The 20,233-nt window shown below is 39.9% G+C and overlaps 1 long non-coding RNA gene across 1 annotated transcript; it reads right to left on the reverse strand.

Annotated features, from left to right (window-relative positions):
- Positions 1-510: 510 nt before the first annotated feature.
- Positions 511-20,029, reverse strand: LOC135287234 (uncharacterized). The gene is made up of 3 exons (XR_010351045.1): positions 19,934-20,029; positions 763-914; positions 511-680 (listed from the first exon to the last, which is right to left on the reverse strand). It is a non-coding gene; the product is annotated as an uncharacterized LOC135287234 (long non-coding RNA).
- Positions 20,030-20,233: the final 204 nt, after the last annotated feature.

Here is a 20,233-nt window from a genome sequence, read left to right on the forward strand (position 1 = left end):
GTTGCTGCAGTCCTTAATATTAAAAAATTATATTTGAATATTGGCCTGTGGAAATCCTAAAAGTGGCAGCTTCTACTTCTGAAAAAGTACAGCTCCTCTTACTTACTACCTATAGCAAACCTGCTGCACTTCATGCAATACATACATCATGAACTCCAGCTGGAATATTTTTATAGAATTTTTTATTTTTATATGAATATTTTATAGAGAAACATTATGCAAGGAGAGTGTGGTATCCAAAGCTCCTCAATAAATACTTGCATCAATTGCCTAGTGCTCCTAGGCAACAATAAGAAAAGTGAGGGAAAGCACAAAGTTTCAGTCTACTTTTTATTGATTTTAGCTTTCTCATTCACTGTGTGTTAAATATCACAAAACAAAATCCATTTTGCCAGATGCAAGTGACAATTACGCTTTTACTTTTCTAGGCTGTAATGGAAAATTGTCTCATTTAGCCATTGTCAGATTTTTAAAATGATTTCTGACTGCAAAACTGACGCAATGTAAGTGTTTACTGAGTTTGCCTGAAACAAGCTGCATCAATTTAACTTTTGATGTTAACTCCTGCTTTCTTGACAATGTGCACTCCTGTGCCAGCTTGCCCACTTAAGTATTGAGACGTTCTGTGCACAGAAAATACAGAACAGCATGTAAAAAACCTTCTCTGCCCGTCTCCAGTCCTAAAAAGAAAGCAGCAATGGGACATTACTATGAAATCAGTCATAGTAATTGGATTTAAAAGCAAAATCTAACTCAACAGACCTTGATTCTTATACCAATGTAAACAGGACAAATGTTGAGTCGAAACCATCAGGGAAAACACTGGAACAGCTCTTTAAATGTAAGGTGACTTACAGAATCTGCATCTTCAATGTTTTGCAGTCTGTGTATTGTGGAATTTTGACGGCACGTACCTGAAAATGTATATAAGAAATCTGATTATTTACATTCCTATTCAAATTATTCTGTTACTATAGAAAATAAAGCGGAGAACTGCCAAGTGCTTTTATAAAATAGAGTGAGAAATTAAAAAAAAAACTCAATTTTTCCAGGACATTTGAATGGAGAAAGTGTTAGGCTTACAGTTGAACTTAATGATCTTATAGGTATTTTCCAACCCAAGTGATTCTATATTTGGGGAGATGGTTTAATGGAAGAATTGGCAGTGTTAGGTTTATTGTTGGATGATGATCTTAAAGATCTTTTTCAACCTGAATGATTCTATGAGTTTCTACTAATTACTCTAAGCGATAAACAAAGCTATTGGTCCATGAACATGGCCTTTCATGTAACAGAATTTGTGATTTCTAAAGAGGTGACTCAGTGCATGTGAATTTAGTACTGAAAAAGTATGAGCAGCCTATTCTTACACCCTCAGTATTTTTCTACTGCTACCATAATTGACAGTATGCCAACAGGTGCCTACAGAGTGCAGGCATATTTATGACTGTAAAACAGGAAATCTTGAAGGAAAAATTAGAGATTTATAGAGTGGTATAACAAATGAGGCTAGGTGTTCAGTGGGTACTATCATATCACTGCTGAAAACATGTGATCAGATCATGGCATAAGGCACAGGGTAAAACATATGTGATCTGCTTCTCTACTGGCCCAAATTATCACCAAGATTTGCAACACTGGGTGGGTGCACTGAGAGACTGAGACAACAGGACTAAAGAAGGTCTGAACTGAGGTGCCTGGGCAGGTAAGGATGTTCACATGAGCTGCTAGATATAACTCCTATTCCTGCTTTTGGGCAAGAACATCCATCAGCATTTCCTTTATTTAGGAAGAAAGAAAGGTAATCATAATGTCTTGGGAAAGGAGACATGAGATTCCACCCTGAAATACATCCCAGAGCCATCTGAGGTGACTGTGGGAGGCCATGGGAAGCTAGAAGGCTGGACTTCCCTGCCTGCCACCACAGCCAGATATATGGAAACAAAAAATGAAATGGATGTTGCCCCTATACCTCTCAAAATCAGTTAGCCATGAGCACTCTTCAAGGGACAGTAAATGAGGAACAGGTGGTAAATAGGATTGGGAAACCAGCACAATATGCACTACTGGTAACCACAAGTCAGTAGGACTGACACCACATGCTAAAATTAAGTGAGAATATCTTTAAGAGCTTTGCTTGTTGTGCTTCTCATTTCGTCTTGAAACACATTTAAAGGATTTTGAAGCATAGTAACTAGTCACTGGCAAGTGACACTTGTCTTTCTGTTGTTGTAAGGGATATCATTAGAATTTCAGTTTTGTGAGATTAACTTACTTCTTCTGGAGTCCTGTGCTTCTGAAAGATGCTTGACTTCCAGTTTCTGTTTTCTGCCATAAGGGCCTGAGAACATTTGCTGTAGTCTGGGAACCCCCTATAGAAAGCCTCCATATCAAGAACATAGAGATAGCTCTACTCAGTTTTCCTCCTTGGTTCAGAGAGATATTTAAATGCTGGCAGTTTTTATTAATATAATGTCCCATTTATTTACTTGCATTCCTCCTTAGTTCAGAAAAAAAAAAAAGGATTAAAAATGAGTTCTCTTCTCATTTTACAGCAGCCAGGGATCCAGGGATCAGAGCTTGCTTTGAGTTGAAATTGCGTTAAGAGCTTTCTTTCCATCAATGAGAGCAGTGCTTGTAACTACTGGTGATATTTCAGGACTTAAAAGGCACAAGACTGTGGCATGCCCTAACTGATGAGATAATTTATGCTGATTCAAAGCATTATAAAATATTAATATTCCTGCCAAAGTTCAGCTCACTGACCTCTTCTGTACACTGGTGAGCTCACCTGCTGAAAGGGCAAGAGCTCAAAGCCTTGACATTTTCTTTCTTTTGACAAAATAAATAACATTTCTGTGTTCTACAAAATAAGCAAATGAACACAGGAAGAAAAATACTGAAACATGCTTCTTGCCAAGCAATTTCTGAAAGATATTCCAGGTCTTTTCTAGCCAACAGCTGAGCTCTGCTATGAAAACTCCAGGCCTCTTTTTATTTAGCAGGATTTTTCCTCAAGCAAAGAAAATCGCTTTTAATCCTACTTGACATAGATTTTTGCATGGAGCTGCTTGTGCAAACTTGATGAAATAGATTCTCATTCCCACCCTGGAGTCCTGTGCCCTCCCAGTACTGCAAGGGGCTCAATAGCTGCCTGGTCTCTAGCATGTTCATGGCTGGAAATAGAGCAGAGCCTGATCATGCAGACCCCACACTATGCGTAGCAATTCTGGCACTCACCAAATCTTCCAGCCATCAGCACTCTCTAGGAAACTGAAAAGGCCTAAGATACTCAATAGTACTTAAAATTCTTTTTAATGTAATACATTGAGCTTTCTGGGCTGTAGCAATTTCTACTTTTAGCTTTCTGATTTAAACTCTCCCCTGAAACAACAGTCTATGAACTTAGTTTTAAATTAATTTCTGTTGGGAAAGAATGGTAATTTTTGAAGAGTTTGGCCTAAGTCATTCTCCATTTCCTGAAAATTCTTAGTTATGATTTTCTTCCTATATTAAATAAATTTTTAATGGGACCCTCTACATAATTTAGCCAAAAGTTTTCTTAGTTCTTCTCCTGACTTCCTTTAATAACTCATCTATCATATAAAATAGTAGATCACTTCTGGTAGTTTTAAAAGTTTGCAATATATGTGATCTTTATATTAAACAGTTCATTTGGATATCAGTGTCAATATAACTGAGTCTCATTTCAATATCAAGGGTGACTTAAGTAATTTTCTTATTGACAATGATAAAAAATGTTCATCCATTCTGAGACTCAAATTGAAGAAAGCAGGTGTTACTTCAGATGATAAATTCATACATTGATAAAATAAATTGATACAATATGGAATAAGGTGAAGTTTACTCAGGGAATGTAATGCTTCATAATAATATTTTCATTGTAATATAATGCACAAATTTCAAGATAGAATTCATATCTTCTTTTTCACAGCATCCTCATTTGTGATACATCAGTCTTAAGTAAAAATGCCCAAAGGCATAAGGAAAAGCAGAAATGGAAGGGTTACTTTCCAGAGACTGTGCCAGAAGAAAGCTGTTTCAATGTGAAATGAACTTTGCAGCACTAGAAATTTGTTTTTATTCCAGCCCAGAGTCATGTAAGAGGTAGATTTCTACCCCTTAAAGCACAAAGAGAGGTCACTAATCTCTGGTGAGTGGAAAGATAGGCAGAAAGGATGTGCCAACTCCCTCAGCTTTAGTGCGTGCATCCCATCAGGGCCTGTGAATTTGTGGGTGTCAGATTTGTCTAAATTATCTCTAACTTGATTCTCCTGAACCAAGGAAAATCCTTCCTTTCTTCAGACTTTCTCTCTTGGCTCCAGGATCTGGGGTTCCTGAGGGCTGGCCTTAGAATAAAGACTGAAGCAAAGAAGGTGTTCAGTAACTCCACCTTCTCTGGATCCTCCACCACCAGGGCACCCATCCCATTCACCAGTGGTCCCACATTTTCCCTAGACTTCCTTTTGCTAATCCATCTATTTGAGAGAGCCCTTCTTGATGTCCTTGATGACTCTTGACATATTTAGTTCCAAATAGAACTTAGCCTTCCTCTTTGCATCCTTGCATACTCTGATAAAGCTCCTGCATTCTTCCCAAGTGGCCTGTCCCTTCTTCCACATTCTGTATGTGCTCTTCTTCTGCCAGAAGCTCTTTGTTCTCCTATGCAAGTCTCCTGCCTCTTTCTTGGGTTTTTACCCATAGGAGTGCAGCAATCTTAAGCTTAGAGGAAGTGAACCATTATTATTATCCAGCTTTCTTGAGCCCCTCTTGCCTGCAGGTCTCTATCCCATGGTACTCTATCAGACAAATGCATGAAGAGACCAAAGTCTGCCTTCCTGAAGTACAGTGTTACAAGAATGAATTGATTTTTCTAGGAAGAAAGTAATATTTTTAATAGAATGCCTTAATGCTATTTTTACAGATTGTCATTAAAAGTATTTCATATTCTAGTCATACTATTCTTCCAGTGTTGATGGATTATATAATTATACATAAAGCCATTAGATTAGAAAAAAAAATCTCCAAAATCAGTTTTTAGTCAAAAGACTATTTTAAACTACATTTTGATCAATTTTGCTTTCCTTATAGCATGTAATAAAACTGTAAATTTCAATATTTTTCACAGAGCAGAAATCCCTTGCTTTCAGTATTCCTATGTATAATAGCAAAATCTTCATCTTTAAACTCCAGAAGGCAGACTGTTTTGCTTCAGTTGACCTTTAACAAGTTATTTTCTTTCTGGTCTTCATTCTGCATTACACTGGCCTCAGTGAAATATGCAAATTGACTATCTTCTGATGAGCCATGATTCTATTTTCAGTGCTGCAGTTATCATTCAAGTCTGTCAAAACCAAATTGCAACACTTTGCAAAACAAGTACAGGAATATAAGCACAATCCTCAGCTGCATATGTCATGTTGGCACCACTTTCAATCCAGAAGGTATAGACTGGCTGTAAATTTCAAAGTGGTGCACTATGTCCTGAATCACATTTGCTGCAGTATGCTCTTCACCAAAACCTTTAACGTGTAGTTCTGTGCATTTCCTAATGTCTCCTTAGCTGATTTGCAGATTTGACTTGAAACACTGCCTGATGGCCTGGCTGGTGCACTGTGGAGCTGAATATTGGGTTGACTTGCCTTTGGACATATGAAAAATCTCTCCAAGCATCCTGCTTTGGGTTATGCATTACTCCCTTGCCAACTTACTCATAAGACTGTGAAATAGCTTTTTACCAAAGACAAACCTGCAAGGAGGAGCAGAGTAATGGAGGTCAGATTCTGGCCAGCATTTGATGAATGCTTCCCTAGTAACTATGATTCCATGGCAAAAATCAATCCAGAAATTTTCTCTGCTGCAGTTTTATTCCTGTACTCTGCAGCTGAAAGAATCATTACAGATTGGCTTTTTATAACCAGTCATTTTAGGCAACTTTGCTTTCCTTGGAAAACCAAAAGTTTACGTGACGAAAACTGATTACATTCAGTTTAGGCATCCTATGATCTTTTACATTCTTAGAAGTGTGTTTTAATAACCATAGCAAGTGTGGTTGAAAAGACGAGCTGCTCCATCTGAAATGCATTTGCTTTAATGTCTTCCCCATGAAGCTCTCTGTTTTCTATGCCTTTTGACACAGGTTCTGGTATTTTTCCCTTAAAATGGTATTCCAGACTGATAGTACCAGCTGTCCACCTTTTGTCCCCCTTGCTGACTCTGGTGTGACAGATGGTGCAAACAGCCTGGCACATAGCTGTTGGATCAATATAAGGGACAAAATACCTGCCAGATTGCTGATGACTAAGATGTTACATACTCTGGCACCATTGGACAGCTTAGCAAAAATGGCACTAGCCTGAAGGGAAAATAACCAAGATTCATTTTCTTTTTTCAGGTTTGGTTTTTTCTTTCTTTTTTTTTTTTTTTTTTCCAGGAAAACTGTTATTTTGAATTATGGGGGAGAAACACTTCTAAAACCTTCTAGAATTTTCACCTCATTACCACAGAATCACTGTAAGACTAAGCCTCCAGTCCTTCTGGTTTTTTATAGCTGGATAACTTGTTATTGCCTCTTGTCAGATCCACTTCCAGATCTCAGCTACATTTTCAGACCATCCAAGAGCTCAATGAATATTTTGTGGAGTAACTGTCTTCTCTTGAGTGTGGCCTTCAATAGTTTTATTTTTACTCTGAGTATTCGAGCAGAAGCCTTGGTTCCTTTCCCATCCAAGCACTGGAGGACTCCAAAGAGGAAATGAATGCTTGGAGGATGTTTGCCTTGTTTGGCTTGTGTAGGGTTTTTGGATGTTTAGCAGTGCAGCTGGCAATGCCCAAGTTGGCAGAGATGACCTATTCTGTTCTTGACAGCTCTCCAGGTGCTTGGTCACAGATTTGTAGCTGCATGTTCAAAGTTTGCACAACTGACATAAAGAGATAACAGGCGAAAATCTCTCTGAAGGTTTTGTGTATGACTGAAAAGCATATGAAAAATATAAACATATTTAATGATGCATTTTCAGTTAAAAAGAGCAAAGGAAATGGCACAGACTTGCCAGAGGCATAGGAATGGGGGAGGGGAAGGAACAGGAGTCATTAGTGACTGAAACCAAACTGTGAAAGTGAATGTGGCACATTCTCATCCAGCCTGCCTGCACTTCCCTAACACTGCTTATAAAGTTCACCCTCTGACACAGTTCAAAGATTCCTTTGGAATCCTGAAATCCTGGAATGAGCACTTTTTTCACTCGTTTTTAACAACAGATGAAAATAAGAATCACAGTTTATTACTGTGATTACATCCTCAGTGAAGTGTTTAGGAATGTCCAAGCTTTTTAAGAACATCCTGGAGAAGCTCAGAAGCAGTGCTAGTGCTCCCCCTAGTCCCAGGACTGCATTGACTCCATCCCTTCTGGTGTCTGAGGTGAACCTAGGGGCCACCTCTGGTGTTTAGGATCAGTTAATGCTTCAGCTGATAAGACTCTCCCAGTCTGTGTCTCCCTGTACAGTAATGACAATAATGTGATGTTTAGGCTGAAAGGATATTACAGGTCTGAGCCTGTCCTTTTTCTCTCTAGGGAAGAAGCCAAGTACAAGGCCTGAATTGCTGGTATCACTCTCAAGTGCTGATTTCATAGCAAACATTGGAATGCAACCCCTGGGGTGACACTGCCTGCTGCTCCGGGGGGCTCAAACCCTGCATTTCTGCTTGCCTGGACTGCGGAGGTGGAGTGAGGAGCTGCTGCTGGGGGCTGCAAGGGAGAGCAACCAGGGAGCAGCAGCAGAGGCTGGTTTGGGGATTTTAGGGGCCAGAGAGGAAATATAAAGAAAGGAGATACAGTAACACCTGGGGGAAAAAATAGGGGAGGGGAGGGGAGGGGAGGGGAGGGGAGGGGAGGGGAGGGGAGGGGAGGGGAGGGGAGGGGAGGGGAGGGGAGGGGAGGGGAGGGGAGGGGAGGGGAGGGGAGGGAGGGAGGGAGGGAGGGAGGAAGGAAGGAAGGAAGGAAGGAAGGAAGGAAGGAAGGAAGGAAGGAAGGAAGGAAGGAAGGAAGGAAGGAAGGAAGGAAGGAAGGAAGGAAGGAAGGAAGGAAGGAAGGAAGGAAGGAAGGAAGGAAGGAAGGAAGGAAGGAAGGAAGGAAGGAAGGAAGGAAGGAAGGAAGGAAGGAAGGAAGGAAGGAAGGAAGGAAGGAAGGAAGGAAGGAAGGAAGGAAGGAAGGAAGGAAGGAAGGAAGGAAGGAAGGAAGGAAGGAAGGAAGGAAGGAAGGAAGGAAGGAAGGAAGGAAGGAAGGAAGGAAGGAAGGAAGGAAGGAAGGAAGGAAGGAAGGAAGGAAGGCACAGATGGAAATAAAACCAGCATGAGAAGAAAACAAGGCAAAAACAGAAGGCAAAAAAATAAAAGAATATTAGAAAGAAATAGGATAAAATCTGGATAAAAGTAACAAGTGAGGTGCAGTACCCAAGATGAGGACTTCTATTGATGGTAATTACCTGTCCTACTTGCCCTTGAAAATTCCTAAACCAGAAACCCTTTAGAGTGATCTAGTCACTCTGATTCTGGTTTCTGATCCAAATGCAATCCCATTTGTAACTCGCCTGAGACATCAATATTTGATTTTCAAACAAAATAACAAAATTATTTCTTTTACCTCATTTGTTTCATTTATTACATGACTATGCCAAAAATGTTACAGGTTAACTCATTATTTCCATCAGCTTTCTTTATCATTCAGAAATAAATTATGTTAATACTGAGAGTAATATGTATGAGGCATAAAGAGTAGATCTGAAAGGAGAAGATTAATTTTTCTTGCATTACTCTCAATGTTGTCTCCATTACATTTATGTTCTGAGTTATTCCTTAGCTTGAACTAGACAGTCAAAAAATGCATTATCCCAAACAAAGAAGTCTTAGTTTCCTGAATCATCACGACACAAGACTGTCAGGATGTTCAGTGAGTTCCTTTCTGAAGCAGGTACTGTGTGTTGGAGGAGCTCAGCTGCCTTACTTCCACCTCATCCACAAAATACCCCTGTGCAGAGGAGTCTCAGAGGAGTAGCAAAGTGCACCTTCACGTTAGCAGGGTTTGCAGGGTCCCCACCCTGCTGCATCCTACTCTTTGGGGATGCAATTTGGTCCAAACCTTATTGGTTATGCAGGCTGGGAAGGTGCAGACACAGTTTTCCAGCTGTCTCATTGTCCAGTATCTCATCCTGGAATCACAGAATGGTTTGGGTTGGAAAGCACCTTAAAGATCATCTACTTCCAACACCCTGAGCAGGGCCCATGAGCAGGGACACCTTTCACTGGACAGGCTGCTCAGTGCCCATCCAAGCTGGCCTTGAACATGTCCAGGGATGGAGCATCCAGAATTTCCCCAGGCAAGCTGTTCCTGCACCTTACCACTCTCACAATGAGTCTGTCTTGGCACCAGCTGGCATTGGCTCTGTCAGACACAGGGGAAGCTTCTGGCAACTTCTCACTGCAGGCATTCCTGTAGTACCCCCACTACCAAAACCTTGCCCCACAATCCCAACACACCCCAATCTTTATAGGTGCAAGAAAGAAATCTTGCACACAAAGCTTTCTTGTACCTAAACTTTTATCTTAACTAAAAGCAAAAGTTTGTATTTTCATCTCTTTCTTGCAGTAGGATTTAAAAATACTTTTTCTTTCCTGGAATTATTTTTATGTCAAAATATTTCAGCAGAAACATCACTTTGTTCTGTGACTACATGCTGACTTTTATGATAAAAAAAGGAATTTTAAAGTCCACTGAGAGAAGGTATGTGCTTCACATTTTTACACTTGAGCATTTTCACTTTTACCTCATTGGCTTCAAAAAATGTACACATTATAATATTAAAAAAAAACTACATAAGCTATTAAGAAAAAAAATTACCTAAACCTGACTTCCTGGTATTTCATTATGAAGGAAATTTTGGAAGTGGTTTTTCTTCTCTTTACATATTTTAAATTATGAAACTTCCCTGAAAGTTAGTTTCCACTTTCCCAAAGATTTTTTGTTTAAATACATACGTTTTAAAAAGCATTGCATTCAGAAAAATGAATGGTTCTTAAAACCAACTGTTATTACTTTTCCTTTCATTGTTTATCATTATGCTTATTTTTTTCTGTTAACTTAATCCTTTAGGTGGGATTTCTGATTTGAAGAACATCTTGTCATTAAGTCAGAATGAAACGGTAAATTGCCTAATATCATGTTTACATTAAAAAATTGAAAGTCTCTCAGCCTTAATATTATTTTAAAGAATAACTATATTTCTTTCCTTAAACTCCATTTTTTAAATTTATTGCCATGACTGAAGTTGTCTTGCCTATTTTTTTAAGATTTTATATTCACTACATCAGCAACTAGAATCTATGAACAGATCTCATATAACAATTTCAAGGTTTCAGGAAATTATAATACTTCAAAAATTTTATATAATGACCAATTCAAAATGAAATTTACTTTCAATGAAACCTCATTTTAATTTAAAAATTCTGCAGATAAGCAAATCTATAAAAAATTGTTTTCATGGAGAACATCCTTTCCTTCCTTTCAAAATGGAATTTCCTCTGATCTTTTGGATGCCCACACAGAAACAAGGAGAGAAAAGACTGCTAAAACATGGATTTCTGCTGGAACTGTATGGAACTTCCTTGCTGTAGGACAGACAAGCTCCATCATCACTTATGAGACAGCTGGCATGTTGCTCTGTGTTGTGGATGCCCTGGCCTCAGAAATTACAGACCACAAAGTTTCTGTCCTTGTTTCTAGGGAAGTCTTTGAAAACCAAACCATTTCCAAGGAACAACCTGACTAAAAAGTGGGGTACTCCCAGTAAGAAAGAAATGCTTTTATATGAAAGATGTGCCTGACAGCTTTAACTGTAGGTCTGTCTATGCTATTCTTGAGGAAAGAGTTTCCTATAGGAATAAGCTAGAAGATTGAGGGCAGGAAAGGCAGCTACAACCTCACCCATCTTCTACTTGTTCCCTTGTTGAAAGACCATGAAAATCATAGATCAGCAGCATGGGCAGAGCCTGTTGTTGAACACAAGCATGAAATCAGCTTTTTCATGCAGGGCACATAGACTTCTGCTAGCCCAATTCCAACACTTCTCAGAGCCGTCATTTGTCACATCCAAGGAAATCATTTGGATACATTTATGGCTTCTTGGGGTCACATGCAAGCTCATGGAGCTCCAAACCATAGATAGCATTGCATAGCAACACTATAGACAAAAAAATTCCATCTTTTCAGGGTGGTGTATATGTACATATTCACTGTCATCTAAAATAGTTACACACATTTTCCATCTTGTGGCAAGGATAAGGTGAATTCATCCACCTGGAGTACTGCAAGAGCAGAATGGTGTCCTCTCACAATATCTAGTGTAAATACACTGCAGTCATCATAAATATGTAAGAGGTGCTTTAAGCATGAGAGCACTCTGCTTAAAACCAAATATGTTATTTGAAGAGGAAAATTAAAAACTTAGTTTTGCAGAAGGATACATGCAGGACATCTAGCTGTTTCTTCATTTGAAATGAATAAAAATGCACTCAAATCTCCCTATAAAATATATACAGTGCAGTGGCAGAACTGCACATTTTAACTGCTTGAATAAATACCAAGTTTGTTGCTCCTACTTCAGATTTGAAATTGACTGTTTTGTCCCAGGTGGATCAGCTGGCTTAATTAAAGATACTGCTTTGTTCATTTGCTTGACAATCACAATTACTGTTATTATAAAGATCGTTCTGCCTGCTGGTTTCCACACAACTTTCAGATATCAACAAATTTCTAATCAAGTCATGCGTATAGGTGTGAGAAGACAGCTCTTGAAAGCCAAATAATTCTGCAGTTAAAGACACGCTTCTTCCCGCTCCTCTCAAGGTAATGCACTGTGTACATTCTTAATCTTTCTGCCTCTCTTGCTAGTTAACAGTGACCTGCTGTCTCTGTGCATAAAGATTAAAACTTGAATTAAAACATTACTCGGGGACTTGAATTACTCACTATGGATTTTCTGCCCCTGGACTTGACCCACTCCCCCAGCAAAAAATACTTACAGTGAAAAAAAAAATCAAGCTGGGACAGGGCTTCCCATTTGGGCCCTAATACCGTCTGGAAACATAATGACTCAATTCATTTTGCCCTCTGATTAATGGAGCAAGCTCAAGTATTATAAGAAGCACTTTAATTCCCTCTGATGTTTTCATTATGAATTCCTTTGTGGCAGAACTCATTTGCAATAATGCATATGTAATTTCAGAAACCAAAAGGAAATCCTGTAGCCTTCAGGACATTATTAACCTGCAGAAATGCTGAGGCACATGTAAAACTCAAATATGCTAGCACCAGCAACCTCTCGAAACATTTTAAGAATAAAATTGATAAGTAAAGCTGCATCTCACTACTGGGAAGTTAAAAAGGCTGAATTAATAATGGTTAAAACCCTAATGGTATTAGTGACACTTAAGGTGTCTACTGAGATAATTTCTAAGGATTCAAAGATGTACACTGGCATGTTTAAAAATGTTCGGTAAGTTTACTATCTAAAGACATTTGGAATTGAGTCATCTGTGCCAGTAATAAACTTCCTCTTTCTTTTTTTTTTTTTTGGCACAGTCCGTTATGTTTCTTTTTAAACAGTGTTTTTCATCCGTAGATAAAAGACATGATATTTTTCCAGAGCAAAAAATTCAGTTTTATTTGACTTATGCTTCCTGTAATAACTACATACTGCTGTATTTTGAAGCCAGTGTTGTCTTATTTCATGCAATGAGTCAAAGACTATTATCTCTGGTAGTTTATGGAGTTATATAAAATAATCAGTGTCAGATTTCACTTTGAGGTAGTGGCATAACTCTGGCTTTTATATCTCTAACTGTATACCATTCACAATAATGTTATCAGGGCCTGGTTAGGAAATTAAGGAAACTTCCCTGTCTGACCATTTGGGAGGCACTCTGGCCATCACAATCGCACCCCTGAAGATTTCTAACTGCTGGGCCCAGGGCTCCTTCACAACAGGCAGCCCCAGAGAGCTGGAGCTTGGCCCCAGCTCACCCCACTCTCACAGCCAGACAAGCTTTCCTGATCGCTCTGGGTTTCCCATAGCAGAGTCTCAGACCTCTGTCTCCTTTAAGTGATTTTATCATGGTGCAGCAACAGAACAGTCTGAGCTGGCTGTCTCCAGGGAGGGACCTTGGACTTTCACGCCCTCACAGTCTAAGCAGGTGACAGTCTGGGATTTCCAGCCGGGCCATTGGCTCCTGCTGTGTCACCTGGCTGGTGACACAGGTCCCTGTGTCCTTTGTTGTACAGAGTTGGCACCAGGTCACTCTCGCCTTGAGCCCCCACCAGCCAGAGCCCTACCTGCAGCTCACACTGAGCTACCTGCACTTAAGGTATTCCCCAACATTCCACTAACCAGTGGCTGCACTCCCCATCCACTTTGTGAGAAATAGTAGGGACAAGAAACATTACTAAGAAGTATTTTATTCTGTTTATGTCAACCTTTTTTTACTGTAGTAAGAATCAATGCATGTCCACTTGTTGCTTTGAATCCACAGGTTTGTATAAAGATATCAGCTATCCTTTGTGACTGAACCCAGAAAAAGAACAGAAGAATTTTCTGGTTCAAGTAAGAATCTACCTAGCTGAAGGACATAACTAGGAAGATGTAAAAACAAGGAAAATGTTTAACATCCTTTCCTAATTTTCTCATAGACTCAAACTCTTTTTGTTCAGTATTTCCTAAAGTTGACATAGACTCATTGGCAAACTGCAATGGATATCTTTTATAAGTACTTTTGCAATCATGCCTTACACTCATTCAAGGCTCTTGTGTTCACAAGGTCTTTTGCAAGTACTGACACAAGGCTGCTGTCTGTTGGCTGGAGAATCAGCTGCTTTTGCTTGCTTTGAACCCAGCTTCAAGTGTTGCCTGAAGGTTTACTTAATCCCAGTTCAGGAAGGAGACACGGGAGCAGTGTCCCTTGCTGATTACACAAAATGGAAAAAAATCTTGCTTAAGTTCCTGCTGAAGGAAAAAAAATCCAGGACTACTCAACATTGCTTGGAGAATTTTTGTGGTAATGAAGAACCTGGCCTGGAAAACAGGCTTTTCCCATGGGGCAAGAAATTGCAGCCCAAAGATCAATGCTATGCCTATATCTGACAGGGGGAATTCCCAACTAATAACACAGCAGAGGAGGGGAACAAGGGGACTGCCCCTGTCTGTCACTGCCTTTCCTCCCAATGGATAAGGCCTGCAGAACATGGTGGGAAATGCCTGGGAATGGATGTCTGGCTGGTGGGCTGTGCATCATTTCCCAGATGAAGTTCACAACCCTAAAGTGCTGTCCTCAAGCACAGACAGACTGAAAAAGGGTAGGAAAATTATTAGGAGTTACATAACTATGCAAGGGTATTCTACAGAGCTATGCATATATGAAAAATATATAAACAGCTAAAATCTTTAGGCATCACTAGTAGTTGTGGTTTTTCCTGCATTTTTATTGGACAAATTAATCTTTCTCTTCCCACTTTATTCCATTATAATTTTGCTGTTGCCTTTTGCATCCCAAGTAATCTCTTCCATTTTGAGATGACCCAGCCAGCTCAATTATTCCTTATATGAGAGACCACATATTTCATTGTGCTTGTCACCCTTCTCTGAGCCTGCAACAGTTCTAGCACATCCTTTCCAAGATAAGGGGAGTAGAGAGCACATGATATCCAGAATGAAAGTAAATGTGAATGTGTACAGGATGAAATTAACTTTTGGTGTCCTATCTCCAAGTGTACTAGAAGTTTGAACTGAATGTGCATTATTTCCCTGAGACACAAATGTGAAATAGCCCGTTCTTCACCTGTTATCATTTAGTCCTGACAAAGTTTAGCTGACAGACATGAGATTTAAACAGGTTTACAATTTGTTTTGTATAACTCTAAATACTACTTAGTATTACAAATAGTAAACATCCAATAGTATTGTGTACATTTTTGAATTCTTGATAATATGGCTGTCCTGTAGGATGCTCAGATTGACTTCTGAACTCTGCAGATATGATAAAAAATAATTACCATAGTGACATTCCTGGTTTCTGGACAGCTGGTCCAACTCCTTGGGTTCTTTGAATAAACTGGTGCTAAATTTCTAAATTCACCTATAATGTCAATCACTACTAAATTAATTTTATTTGATGCTGTATTATTTTTTTTAAAGTCCAAAATCCTTTATAGAATGTCAGTATTGCATATGAAACCACACTGAAATTAAAATATTAGAATGGTAGGGCAGGAGATACAAAGATCAAGGAGCAGAGCCTTATTAAAATAATTGTAAAATTTTTCTTTCTGAAGTACTAGCTGTTTCAAGGACTGGCTGATGAAAAACAAACAAGACTTAACCTCCAGTCTGATGCTATGATTACCCATTATCTCTACAAAGATATGATATAGTTCTGTCCAAAAAGCTGGAGTTCTAATTCACATATATGTGAAATGAAACATGCAGGTGGCCAGAGCAACCCCAAAACCACAGCTGAAAGGAAAAGTGTAAATTTGTTTCCTTACCTCGCCAACTGGAGGATCCCAAAGCAGCCCACAGGCAGCAGAGACTCTCCAGTGGGAATGCCAGCACCGTCAGGCTCAATCCAGGGCTCCTGTTTGCTACCGTTTATCAAGGGCCCACAGACGTGGAGTTTACCAGCATGCTGTGATCTCCCCTGTACCTTTTATGACCTCTGAGCTTTGGGCTCTCTGCCAGGATAGAGAGCTCAAGCATGTCCATGAGAGAGCCCTCAAGTCTCTGTAAACACCTCCATTATCACCACACAGAGATTTTACTTCTCAAAGCAGACAAAGGATAAACACCTGTAGGCATTTCCTCTTCCAAGCAGGTTTTCATCACTGGTATTCTCCAAGCCTTGGTATTCCCAGCTGCAAGGTCAATTGAGCAATTCTGCCACCCTCTTTCATTATTCTGCCACCCTCTTCCATTATTCTGCTGCTTTTAACCTTTTCCTGCCAACAACATAAAACTTCACTTTTCTAAAAAGCCAGTTTAATTCTGACATCCACATGAAACAGAAACCTTCCCAACCTTCCTGTGAACTGAAAGACCTCCTGGATCTCAGCTGCTAAGTCACACTCAAAAATAACAGGAGCTAGAGTGGCAGTCATGGCATCCCACTTCAGGCGCTGGTAGGTTGCCCACTCTGTGCTTGCAGGCAGTGTTGGAGTCCTGTCAGGGCCAGCTCGTTTGGGTGACTCATGCTCTAAGAGCTCAGCTGTCTGTAAAGGAGTCCAGGCCAAGTGAGTCAAAAATAAGCTTCTATTCTGCACATGTGGTCAGCTCATGACCTGGGCAGATCCTCGAGCCTCTGGCCTTCTGAACCTATCACAGGAGCCTAACTTGAAGCTGCTTTGCTCAAAAATCCACCTGTGTGCTGAAGCAGCACCATGATGCCTCTTGTAGGCACAGATTCTGTCCATAAAAGTAAATGAAGCAGAGTCAGCCAGTGCTGTAGGAACACAAATGTTTGTACTGATAAACTGTTGGAGACATTAATGGCATGCTTTTGACTCCAACTGGCACCTCCCCAAAGATTTTCCTCAGGAAAATGCAACAGCCAGTACAAGGTAAGTACAGTTCCTGAAAGGTTTGATTAAGGCAACAATTACACTCTCTTCAGGATGAGGTATAATTTAATATGAATTTGCCTTAATGTCGTAACAGGCTCCTGGATCTGCTTAATTTACAAGACAGTCATAGCAAGTTGGATCCCCAGACTTTGTCCTGGAGTTGAGGGTTCATTGAATCCATGATGCTTCAAAAGAAATATTTCAAGCCATTGACACTAATGCTTTCTGCTGAAAGCTGGGTTTGTCAGATATCCTGGTCATTGCTAGTACCAGATCAGTCACTCTGATTCAGAAAAATTTATTCTCATTTTTAAATGGGAAAACTGACATTTTTCTCCCTTCTAAACCTGGAATTGATTTTAATTTTGACTGAAGGAATCACTGATAATTATATAGTTCAGTCTCTAGAGTTCACTCAAACCTTGGTCTTGTCTAAGATAGTCAGTAAAAGTGTCAGTCAACAGACAAATGTTCACCAGGAATGGAAACAAATTACTGAATCATTTAGAACTTCTTATTAAACCATAATTTTCTATCACAATTGAACCCCTAAACTGAAACTAGTACCCAAGACTAGTCTACTTCATTTTCATTTACTCCAATCATTTCAAGCCTCAGCTTAAAACTGTTTTATCTTAACTCTCTTTTCCACACACCGAAATTTTCATCTAGCCTTGACCATATCAGTAAATCATCTCAATGTCTACTTATTCTGATCTTTATTCAGGTTGAGGTCTATATCAATTAGTTCAGTCTTCAGGGATGTTGGTCTGAGACTAAATTCAGCTTTTTAAAGGTCAATGAACATCCACTCTACAAGTTATTTATACAGAATATTCACAGGAAATTAATTGCATAAATGCATGCACTTTTAGTAAATAATCCATTTTATACTGCTTTAAGAAATGCATGATTGACATGAATAAGTCTCTTGGCATATTAATCTGTTTTATAAATAGTGGAAATCATAATTACTGGAGGTAAAATGGCCATAATACAGATGGAGAAAATATGCTAAATAGGAAATCACTCTCTGTGAGTGAAATTTAATTATTCTCCAGAAGTCTCAATCCTGATATTGTAGAAATCATGCAATCCCTTCTAGATACAACTAAAAATTGTAAATTCAGTACTTTACCCTTCTAATGACAAAATTATTTTTATCCAACATTTCAGCTTACCTCTATCTTTGTGTATCAACTTCCTTAATATTTGGTTTATCACTGAATATTAGGGAGAAAGGGAAAGCCTTTTAATTTGAAGCAGCACTGTGTGATCATCTGTCACTAACCTGCTTTCACACAGAATTAAGGTTCAGGAGGGAAAGGGTTAAGAAGTCTTTGAAAGCACTTGACAGCACGCAGAAGGAGGGGTGAGAAAGCTGATGTTATACAGCAACTGTGAGAGCATTAGAGGAAGAGAAGATAATGGATGAGGACAGAAGGAGACTGTCAGGCCAGAGGCAAAAGAGGAAGAAAAATTCCTTGTCTGGGTAGTAAAAATACCGTCATCTGGGCATTTTACCTGTTCTCTCTTCAAGCACTAGGAAAATACTTTAACTGAAAATTTTCAATACTACAGAAAATGCACTTACCCTGTGCTGATTGTACTAGACCAGATTTAGGCAGAGACTGTGATCACAAAAAGCATTCCTCAGCTACTCTCCTCCCCTGCTACACACAATTATCTTCCCCTAAACTCTTCTCTCCACTCACAGTGAAAGCAAAGATTGGTCACATCTGGTCAGCAGAAGGACCAGGTTTCTGGGACATGGAGGTGAAGAACTCTTCCATGTGCAATCCTGCTTTGCGAGGCAGTCACACGGTGCATGGCAGAACAGCCCCTCTCTGCAGAGCAGAGCTATGGCAAAGCTCAGCACCATGCCCTACATGGAGCATAAGCCATGCTCTTGCTCTTCCAGAACCAAACTGGGATATCCTGATGGGAATTGGAGATGCTTTAAGAGGTCACCTCTAGGCAGCTTTCAGATGCTGATGGATGCATTCATAATGAAGAGCAAGGAACGACCGATAAATTATTGGTATTTGTGACTTCAAAGGTTCACACCACTCTGCTTTCTTGCAGTAGATGCTAGAGCTCACTGTGTCATTGTGGCATTTTTATGCTGCTCATGGGTGGAAATAGAAGCATACCTGATTCTAATAAGTGACATTTGTTGCTAGGGTAGGAGATTTTCACAGGATTATATGCAAAAAATAAAATATAAAATAGGAGCCTTAGCGCCTTGACATAATCCTTTCATGACGGGGTTGAGATTTCTTTTTTGTTATTTTGTGGGCTCAGCAGATTCAGCCTAAGCACAGCTCATCAGCTTTCTATTTCTGCTGTCACTGGGTAAGCATATGTCACAATTCACTGAACACCTCAAAATCATTTACCAGCCCCTTCTCAAATCACTTCTGTAAAAGGATTTTCACAGGTGATGCAAACTACATGCTGGCAACTTCACATTACTAAGCTGCCTAAAGGTCCTGCCCAGGGCCAGGACAAAGGGTATCCGTGTTTTACTCCTTATCTAAATATTCACACATGATAGTCTCAGAGCCATAATATTGAAAGAAAAAGGAGCTCTGTTGCTTCTGTAGGAGGAAAGCATTTCACTCCAGAAGGCATCATGTATGGGAATTGCAGGATTGCCTTAGGGATCACTCTGAAATTTACAGAGCACACTCACAGACTGACATACGTGTGCCACCCTCGGCTGTCAGACACTGTCCTCTCTCTGCCTGCACTCCCTATGGATGCTACCAGGACATTGGGCCTGGACCAAAATGCTTGGCCCTGAGCAGCCTGTTTTTTGTAAAGAGCATCACCAAATGAGACACAATTAACTGGGGCTGCCTCTTTTGTGGCCAGGCAGAAAATACTGGGCTGAGTTTGCGACGAGAAAGGTAAAACCCAGTGAAAGGGGTCAATGCAGCATGGAAAGAAACTTCCTCAGGCTGAACAAGGAGCTCAGGCCTGATGCCTGCTGCGGGGCTCAGCTTCACAGCTGCTGAAACACAAAGCTCAGGAGTGGGTTTTAGGCAGCAGTTCTCCAAAAGGAGTCATGAGTTTGTGGGCTTGCAAGGTGAACCCTTCCTTTAGTTGAAATCACAGAAACAGGAACTTTCTCCAAAGGCAAGAAAGTTGATAATCATCCATGTCCATCTCAATTTCTTTGAGAATTTAAACAGTTAAGCAGATTTAGTAAAATATATAAACCCCAGTTCCTAAAATGCCATACAAACCATAGATGAGAGAACAGTCTGGCAGAGCCTCACAAGCCATGAAATGGAACCTTCTGGGCAAGATGGCAACAGTTTCTGGCACAAAGTGTGGTCTGGGCATAGCCTGAGAGTAAGGGCAGACTACATGGAGTAAACTCAGTCTCAAAGTGCTAAAGAAGGAGAGGTATGGACCAGGAAAGAGAGGATAGAAGTTGACTTGACAGTTGGCCTTGATATAAACCTTCACCTGACTGGGCCTTTGGTAACCAGGATTAATTCAGGAATTTAGGAAGAGTTGTCACTTCATTCTCTTAGACACAT

Source organism: Passer domesticus, chromosome 1 (genome assembly GCF_036417665.1).
Source record: "Passer domesticus isolate bPasDom1 chromosome 1, bPasDom1.hap1, whole genome shotgun sequence".
Lineage (NCBI taxonomy): Eukaryota > Metazoa > Chordata > Aves > Passeriformes > Passeridae > Passer > Passer domesticus.